General features: G+C 38.1%; 1 long non-coding RNA gene across 1 annotated transcript; it reads right to left on the bottom strand.

The window, feature by feature from the left end:
* Positions 1–291: 291 nt before the first annotated feature.
* Positions 292–3505, bottom strand: LOC139124849 (uncharacterized). Its single transcript, XR_011550067.1, has 3 exons — positions 3387–3505; positions 808–849; positions 292–492 (listed from the first exon to the last, which is right to left on the bottom strand). It is a non-coding gene; the product is annotated as an uncharacterized lncRNA (long non-coding RNA).
* Between the last annotated feature and the right edge of the window lie 6703 nt (positions 3506–10208).

The following is a 10208-nucleotide window of genomic DNA, read 5'->3' on the forward strand; positions in this document are numbered from 1 at the left end:
ACAACCAACCCATGTCAACAAAAAATTGAAAAAATCATGAACGTACTAAACAACATATCCAGAATATGTTATGTGACTAAGAAAAAGCATGAAACACACAAAAAGTGTTTATATTATATGTTCTGTTTAAAAAAAACCAAAAAAAAAAATAAAAAAAAAAGAAATCCGACCTACCTACCCAACTTTGAAGTCATCCTGCCCGTTGAACAGCTTTTTTTTTTTTTTGGCCTTACACGATTATTCACGTATTTTGTACGGTAACGCGGAATGTTATTCTCGCCGAGGACTAACCTCAAGAAACAACTTTTCCACCAAATCCTTCCTCCTTTTGAGTTCGAAATCTTCCTGTCGTTTTGCTTTAACCACCTCCATACGTTCCTTTCGTATGGGTTTCCTCGCATCAATTCTATCGTGTTCCGTCTGTTTGTACTCCTTCAAGGCTTCTTTTTCATCGTCGTCGTCTCCAAAGCGAACCCGAACAGCAACCAAAACCTAAGCACATATTATGTTATATTTGTTACTATACGACGGCAGATATCCACAATAATGCGAATTCATACCTGTTTTTCATGAAAACATTGGAGTTTGGTCATAAAAAACTTAGTTCTGTTGAATTATGTTTCTTAAACTCCTTCCTTACTCAACGCGCGTCGTAAGGCAGAGGGCTATTGGTTATCAAGATATGGGGATGTGGTTGCCTGATGTGTTTTGATGTTTTCCGAGATCACAAGTTGCAGGATAGAAATTAAAGTTGTTCTGCTGAAATACCTTTAGTGGCTTTTATCTTATAATCCTGTGGAGTCTTACCTCGACATTGGTTGCAAACAACGTTAAAAATATCTGCGAACCCTGAAAGAATAGCGACACACATAATAGTAAGGAGTAATATATCATACTCGTAGCCATGGAAACTGTGATAACACCTCTGCAGAAATTTATTGTCTGTGAAACAAAAAGCAACTTGGTTGGGTAATTCAATGACAGCTCAATATATACGCACAGTGTTCTTTTACACGAATGCCCAATCTTTCAGTTCGATATGTACATCTTATTCAAATGTTATATATCACCCTAGCTACCGCCAGTAAACATCATGAAGTTAACTCCAAAATCACCAATTTTGATCTTATTGTAGTTTCATTCCTCTACTCGCATCAGAGAGGATGGACAGTTTTGTGGATATCCTAAGGCGATTACATCACGTGTGTATGCAGGGGTGTTAGGGTTGGTGTAGACTTAACGTTACACGATATCCCATAATTGCCAAACAAGAGCCATTCAGAAAACATTTCGATATACAGATAAGATAGAGGCTATAAGTGAACAGTTCATAAACAAGATCGCTATCCATGACGTCGCTGACTTTCTTTGATTGAGCTTAAACTCAAAGATTTTCATTATTTTGTAGAAGTACCAGCAGAAAATAATCTAATAAGAAAGCAAAGGAAGCAGGGAGTCGACTAACTCAAACACCCAGTATTCGTAATGCGTTTAATTCGTACATCCTTTTTTTCCTAACTTTGTTTCATTATGTGCCTCTCATATAGGACGTTGCTTTTGTCTGAAACTTTGTTGACAAGTAATGAGCTAAAAATTGCGTCCCTTGCTTGCCCTCAAGTTGACCCAAAGTACTTTTACCACTTGCCTAGGCAAGTGAATCCATAAGACTTCACAACAATTTATCATTTACCCGGCGCTTTGAATAGATAAGCAAATACCAAATATAAAGCATTTTCAAATGTTTTTTTGAGAGAAATAACTCATGGGAAATCATTGAAAATTTAGAAATTCTAGAAATTAATCAGAATTCTTGAAGATAACCTTGATTCTACAAATTGTGGTCGAACGATCGTACCACAATTACTATTACGTCGCATTACGCATGGTTATGATACCATGTCGTGGCCGAAAGTGGTTTTAAAAAGCCAATGGTCACGTCCCCTAGCGACGGATCTTTCAGTCTATGTCTGATGTGGTATGGTCCCCTGACCCATTTCTACCGCTGGCCGCGCTGCTGACGAAAATAGGGTCAGGTACGGTCTAACGTTTCTGTCAGGATTTTGACTGCATATTAATGAGCACAGTCGCCTGGCAAGAACATGTGATCAGCACATCTGTACAGTGGCAAGTTCGGAAATTAGATGACGAAACATCGAACGTTGATGTTGTTTGCACGGCTTCACTTTCAAGTCTCCGACCCTGTTCTTCTGATTGTATTTGGTTTTGAAATGACGATTATCGTCTATGAATTTTTCCTCAGACGTTACCTGGCCTGGTGACCATGGTGACCTTTGGCATGTACGGCAGTGACTCAAAATAATGATTTTCCGTTTTTCATTCGATGTCGACATAGGATGCTTAGTTAGGGAAACTATGGAGGAAATGCAAATTGGAAGGTAGCTTTAAGTTGGAAATAAATACAACATAATCACTGTACTCGTACTAGTGACCATTGATAGCAATGCTTAAAATAGCCCATACCTGACCCTATTTTCGTTAGCTGCGTAGCCAGTGGTAGAAACGGGTTAGGGAACCAGACTATGTCTGATGGAGAATGTGCAATACTGTTTTACGGTAATATCATCTCATACACGTATCTTCTCCGAAAGTTCCCGAAGTATGATTGCTATTCAAAATTCCACACAATCCCTTTTGCGCCACTTTCGCAATTTATGATACACCCCGTGGCCACTTAACTGTTGAGTAAGCCTACTTAAGTCAGTCAGAAATTCTGTGTATGAAGACAAAACTGACCCTGCCAAGAGTTGTAAATGAGAGCTAACGATTGGCACCTTGTATTAAAATTAAGACACAAAATACCACTTCCGTTCATTAATGCCTCTCCGTGAAAATTAGTTTATTTAGGTAACACACTTTTATGAGATAACTGCTATAGAATCACGCGAACGTGTGTGTCCCATGCAGAGAGTATGTCTTGGGAAATTGAAATCAACTGCAATGATTTTCATAAAACTAATAAGACAATGTGATAAGGTAAAATATGTACAAGAAAATTCATATTTGATCTGTAGACGATAGTCTGTAATATACAATGACACCAGTTTTTTCCTTTGATCATGGTTTAGATAGGACAAATCAGTTGTCTGAACAAGACTTGTATATGGACCAGTGCATGCTAATGTTACATTGTATCTCAATCTTGGACACAGAGTGCCAATCGTTAACTCCCATTTACAAACCCAGATACAAACTGAATTTATTACTGCATCAATGGGCTTAATCAACAGTGAAGTGGCCACGGTGTAAGTAACCCGAAAACTTAAAATACTGTCTTTTATGTAAACATTACACATGGCAACCGAAGCTAAGAACCATCAAAATGTAAGCATCGCTCGTGTCTGATCTTTAAACATACAATGACGTACCAAACTAAACGAAAATCCAGCAAAGAGATATCCGCAAGTCAGATCCTTTGTATTCATAGCAAATGTTCCCACCAGCCAAGTCAACGCCGTAACAGACAACATCAACATGATGGCTCGAATATCTTCCCTAATGCCAAGAAAAAAAGGCAAATGGTTTTCAGTCAGTCTGCTTGATAAGAAAAATCAACAAAATATTAGTGGCACCACGCTGTAAACGAGTAGCGGGGGGGGGGGGGTCCTCCATCGTTTGTAGTGTTTATCTCCGTAACCCAAATATTTGTAAATAGATACCGTGACAGAAATACTAATTCCTGCAACAGCCTCAAGAAGCAAGATAGAGCATTGGAAACATACCAGAATTTCTGCCACTCTTCGAATTTATAGTATCGTCGCTCACTGTCGAATTGCCGCTTCGTAAGGGCAAGCAGAATGATACTAGCCTGAAATGTAAACGACGCTTTGATTTTAAGTGGTATTACAAAAACAGTTCATATTTCTGTATCTGTCCGGGTTTATGAAGGTTGATAGTACATACTTTGGACGGTTCGTGTAGATGTAAGGTTGTGTTGTAAATTAAATTAAAATTTAAAGTTTTTATGCGATCGAATGTACGCGTAGTACAGATTACATGTTCGTTGAAAGGCTGAACACTGTGTGTACTAAAATTGCTGTGGTTAGGGTGATAATACTGTTGATGCAACCCTAGAAACAAAGGACGAAAGAAACAAACTACACAGTCACAGAAAGTGATTGTAACAACCGACCAATTAACGCAAAACAACAAACAAATAAACAAATCAGCCAACCAACCAACCAACCATGGTACGCCAATCCGAGGACAAACACGAAACGAAACGCAATCACTAGTACCGCTGTTAAATTTATTTTACCGAATTCATTGCGGCCACTATTACTGCACAAGGCACCATAATAATAGGAACGAGCGGAAACCATGCACTGCAATATAATGACATAAATGATTATTACATTGTTCTCCCATAAGAAAGTGAAGTTCATGAGAAAAAAAGATGAATTCTACGGAGAAAATGAGAATCTGACTCAACAATCACAATCGCACTTAATGATTTCAAACACTGTGGATTTAACAAAAGAACTTTGTTTGACAGGTTCAGCCTTACATCACTTCTAACTGAACAATCGTTAGTAAAATAGTGCCATCAGTTTGCTCTGATGGCATAACTACTGCAAATGTTAGCTAACATCTCAGCCATGGTACATGATGAGTAGCAAAAGGACAGACGGTTAAAAACCGTACCAATACCGGATAGGAATTCTAGCAAACGGAAAACTATGAAGATAACTCATACAGGTAGAAGAAAATCAGTGTGGCATTATCACAACCAATATGTTAATTAGCTATGCAAGCTTCAGTCAGAATTCTAAGCCGTAAAGTAGTGGGGTGGTTTACATGTAATGACGTCAGTGGCATCAGTCTCCGAAGAAAACAAGACGCTATTTACATCAATATTACAGAAAGCATTGTAACAATCGGAAAATGAACTGACATACTTGTGCCTGTCACGATAGATTTCGAATTTACACCACAGTGACAGCAGCCACAACGACCAAGGTAGGATCCATCCATTCAATGTGTATGCAAATCTGAAAATTAAAGAGTTTTATGATTTCAATTTTAGTTCGACAACTAACATATCAATTATAGCACCTTTAAAGGTATTACAGCTTAATGTTTATGACATTTTAGTTTCTTCTAAAACATTCTTTGTTCTTTCTGTAATATATAAGAAACACGTCGTATTAACCATGCCATCCAACAAGCGTTATTGCTGTTGTTGAAATTTTGAATGATGGGCCAGACTAAACAAAAGTTGTCACAAAAATAATAAACAGTACGCACGTATAGGCTGTATTGAAAGTTTGACATGAGATGTTTAGACATAATTAAAGGGACTAAGTGCAAACCATATTTTATAAACAGATGGAAATTATTGGAAAATACAAAAATAGTTTACAAGTCAGTGGGGATTTACTAGCGACGTGTTCAAAGTTGTGCAACAGTCTGGTCTGTCTTGATGCATTAGGATATTTGTTGAACAAGATGTAATGGGTACAAGAAAGCTGACATCGGTCGGTAGATAGACATATATTGACATATGCAAAATTAACAAACACAAACAAATGGACGAAGTACAGAGACAAGACAGTCAAGAGGAATTCTTGCGAATGAACGGAATCAACAACAAATTTGACGCTTACCTTCCTTTTTTGCTGGTATGAATAGAGTGAGCCAGTCGTCTGTAGGCCTCAGTGGATAGATTCAGGGTCCATGCAGTGGTGCTTAGAAAGGAGTACTGAATCACGGTGGTAGACACACTTCTGACCTAATGAAGAATAAGAGGCGTGCACGTGCTGAGATATTTGTCGATGGCAGTGAACAAGTTGTAATTTGTATGTGTATGTGTGTTGTCGTTTTCAAGTAAACCCTTGACCGGTGCTCCTTACTAATATGGATGGCGTATTTTCGAATGAAAGTTGGCATTATTGAAATCAGCTCGATTCGCGCATAAAAAGGTAGAAGATACCTCTATGTCTCGGAAATCTAGGTGTCGGGTAATAGTACGAAAACGTTATTATAACCTACCCCGTTGGCAGCTGTAAGTCCTCCTAGAGAAATGAAAAAGGGCATCGGTAAAAAGGCCATCGTATAATGTCTGATCACATAGTATTGTTCTGTGTCCAACCTGTAATTGAGAAAATCGAAATAAATAGATTAACTATACATTATACTCATCCATAGAAGGTGAGGATGATGAAAGAATATGCAAATCATGTCGCATTATGACGTTTTTGAACAAAGTCGTTTTGTCTTTCAAAATTTGACATTTTGTTTGCACCATAATCTCAGGCAGATGGACTTACCTTGAGATAGTGATGGTCACAAAGGTTATTAATATCAGTAAAAATGAGAGACAGTTTGTGATTGTGATAATGACATCTCTCGCAGCGACCAGAAATGGCTGTAATAAGATAACAGACACAGAATTGTAAAGATCACAAATCACTGTTGATTGAAACGCTTGTTACGTTTTAAAATGCGCTTGCAGATTTATTCTGCCTGTTTCACCGTCATTATTACATTTAACCACGTCTGAGTAATGGTCAGTGTCGGCTTCTAACAAATATTTCCTATCGTTCGGTTAAACGTAAAACTTCTCCAAGGGAGGAAGATGGATTTCATTTTCACCTTTTATATTTACGTTTACTTGAAGTTATATGTACACGTAAGATTATGCTCACAGAAGCCTGTGCATTGGTCCCCGGATTCACCAAGAGAGAGAGAGAGAGAGAGAGAGAGAGAGAGAGAGAGAGAGAGAGAGAGAGAGAGAGAGAGAGAGAAGAGAGAGAGAGAGAGAGAGAGAGAGAGAGAGAGAGACTGACCTGTTTCCTGGTTCCTATTGTCATGACAACCGCTGCAACAGTAGGATGAGGACACTGACAGGATGTGTGGTCTTTACCAGACTGTGACTTAAGAAGCAAACATTCACTGGTTTTCCAAACTCTGTAAATGATAACACTGACAGTTTCTCAAAGAGAAATGCATACTGTGATCACGTTTAATATCATCAAAGTTTATAGGAAACTTCAGAAAGAGGGGATCATGACAATGAAAGCGTTTCTTTACTCTGGTGGTGTGTGAATCTTTCACCCGTTAGTTCTGTCTAATCTCGTTAACGATATTGCAGGAAGACGTCCAAAGCTCTTGTGAAAAACGTAAGTGACGTCAGACTGAAAACCGTGAGGCAAAGAAATAACCGAAAGCAAACATTCACACAAAATAACAAGGCAAGACAAACAAGATTGTCTCAGAGCATTCTACGTGCATAATGCCGTATGATCGTATCTTGTTTAACCCCAATGTCACCCATTAACCAATGTAGTATAAAGTGGCTGCGGAAGGACACAACACCATTCTAGACTCTCGAAATCACCACTCTATTGTAGTACATCCTTTGCACATCCGGGTGTTTAACACACCATCTTTTGATTGCGAGTCTGGTACCTAAATCTCCGGGCCATGATGCCTCCCTAAGTATCATATGTACAGGAAGAAGTACCTACACCATACCATACTGCGTGGCGAAATTGCAATTATACTAACCCTTCAGGTTGCTTGAACCGCATTGCCACGCACTTTGGATCATAACCAAGCTGCGAGAAAACACATTATCGATATCATTGTGCTACGTTTACAACAGGTGAGTAAATGAATAGGACCCAGTAACAAGTATTGTTACTTTCATCATCTCAAGTTGTATTTGTCACTCAGGCATCGAGGAAAGTGATCTTATCCACATGACAACGGGATGACATTTCATAAATACATTGCTTCCTCCTTGAAGAGATGGCGTTATATAAATGCTTTTTCCATTTCCTTCGTATTACATTCACAACAACAAGACATGTGGAAAGGAATATGAATCAAAGTAAATAAAATGCCATCGCAATTAGGCGAGGGACAAAAGTCTATGTATCATATAACTTGTCAACTTGTAGGCAAGATGTGAGACGAATGGGATGACTGTAACTAGCACAAACGAAAATGAATAAAGTACACAAATAATTAGACAGCTCGATAATACCATAAACAGAAAGCTGAACATCTGTGTTTGGTGTCATTGAAAGAAGAGAGGCCTTTATCTTCTAAGAGTTCATCCCCGTCATTGAAAAGGGCACTTTCTTGAAAAACGATGTTCGAAAACTTTTTATGATAACCTAGATTCTAATAATTACATCTCAGACAGTAACATTCCCTACAATTTATTTGCTGTAGTGTTGTCTTTCAGTTTTGATTTGTCCGTAACTAGAGAGTGTGTCGTGTCCTGGTGAAAAGGGAATCCTTGAATCGTTGGGTGTGGGCACGGGCATCAATTTTGAAGATTTGACATACCTCCTTGTGGGGGAATTTAAGAATTACTGACTCTGGATTTCGATAGACGCTGTTTCCACTGTACATCTTCACAGCTACAACAGGACTGTTGACCTTTTGTACTTTCTTTGTGGCAGTGATTGACTTCACCATCTCAACACTCGAGGATCTGCAAGGTGAGATATATGGAAGATAATTGACGCCGGTATACTGTTTACTGTGCCTCTGAATGAAACAATAATTACCTTGATGAAAATTTAAAGTTGCAGAGACCAGACTTATTACCCTTTCGAGTGATGTTTCTTTTTCCACACTTCGTAAATCAAATGACTGATTATTAAAGTTTATTCGTAGAATTGAGTTGGAAGACCATTAGTTTATCGTTTTTTTTGTAAAAGGTAGTTTATACCTCGAAAATGAAGACTTAGACTTTCGCTTATACTTTCTTCAAGCAGACTGTCAACACATTCAACTTTGGCTGCATTCACAAACACTCGGGAGCGGGGGAGGCGCGGGAGATTTGAAAAAGTTCTGATTTTTGGAATGTTCCCTAACAAACGTTCAAATCCCCCTCCTGACTTGCTTTAATTTTGAAGCTTGAATTTTGAAGCCCAACCTCAAAGGACGGCAAAATGTGGCCTATAAGCTGCTTCGTCAAACAATATCAAATCATAATACATGGGACTCCATTGAGCAAACTATGAACATTTCCCCCCATAAAATCAGGCTATATCTCTACATTTATATGCTTTTGGTAATTCATTTAAATGTACTTTGCTTGAAGTGGCAGATAAAAGTGCATATGTGTACAAAGTTTTTTTTTTCATCGATAATGCTGATCCAGTATACATGGTAGGCAATGAGAAAACCATGAACAATTTTTTAAATATAAAACTTAGCAATATTTGTGCACTTCTGACGTTTTATAATTGATATAAATGTACTTGATTAGAAGAGGGTGGTTACGAATGCATATCTATACAAAACATTTGATTTTGAAATTCGCCGAAAATGTCGATCCACTGTACATGGTAGTCTATGACAAAACTGAATAATTTTTCTCAAAATAATACCTGCAATATTTGTGCAAACGCTGGATCTTTGACATATTACCGTGCTTGAATAGAATATGGTAGTTTAAAGTGCGTATGTGTACTAGAAATTTGATTTTGGGATTTCATCGAAAATGTTGATTTACAATATATTAGAGTCTATGAGAAAGTATGATAATTTTTTTTACGATACTGAAATAAAAGTTCAAATGTGGACAACAAAGAGGATACTTGAATTTTACCCCAAATTATTATTGACTTCTCACTGTCCTTTTTTCCGATCACATAGGAAAGGTTTGGAAAAAGATTGACTTCCCTCCCCTGTCAATTTTAAACAATAACAGTGCCGACTGTTCACATATCGCGGTGCTGGACTTTTCATCACAATTCAGGGAATAGAACTAAAAACCCCAGTGGATACACAAAACAAAGCCACACAAAAAAGCCACATGTTTTAGCGTTAAATTGACAACACCCCCAACACATATTTCATATCAGCTAGAGACAGTTTTTTCGAGTCCCTCCTTGACGTCCCTGAATCCTTTCAAGTAACCCCGTCATACTCTTGATATTTTCAAGTCTCCCATCAATTTTCCCGCCGCCCGACCCCCTGCCTCCAGAGGTGTTTGTCAGTGCCGCCTCTTCTCTTCCATAACGAAGAGTAAAAATCGGAGCCACACGTGCAACATTTTACATACAAAGAGAAACGAATTACCAAATATTTACGGTTATTTGAAATTCAAAATGGCCGCAATTACTGTGTTATGTCCGTGAGGAAAATGAAATTCCCGAATTTTTTTACAAAATCAGCCAATGAAAACTTTATTTACTTAACTAGCTTCAAAATGAGCCTTACAAGTG

Source organism: Ptychodera flava, assembly GCF_041260155.1.
Source record: "Ptychodera flava strain L36383 chromosome 23 unlocalized genomic scaffold, AS_Pfla_20210202 Scaffold_24__1_contigs__length_23054250_pilon, whole genome shotgun sequence".
Classification (NCBI taxonomy): Eukaryota; Metazoa; Hemichordata; class Enteropneusta; family Ptychoderidae; genus Ptychodera; species Ptychodera flava.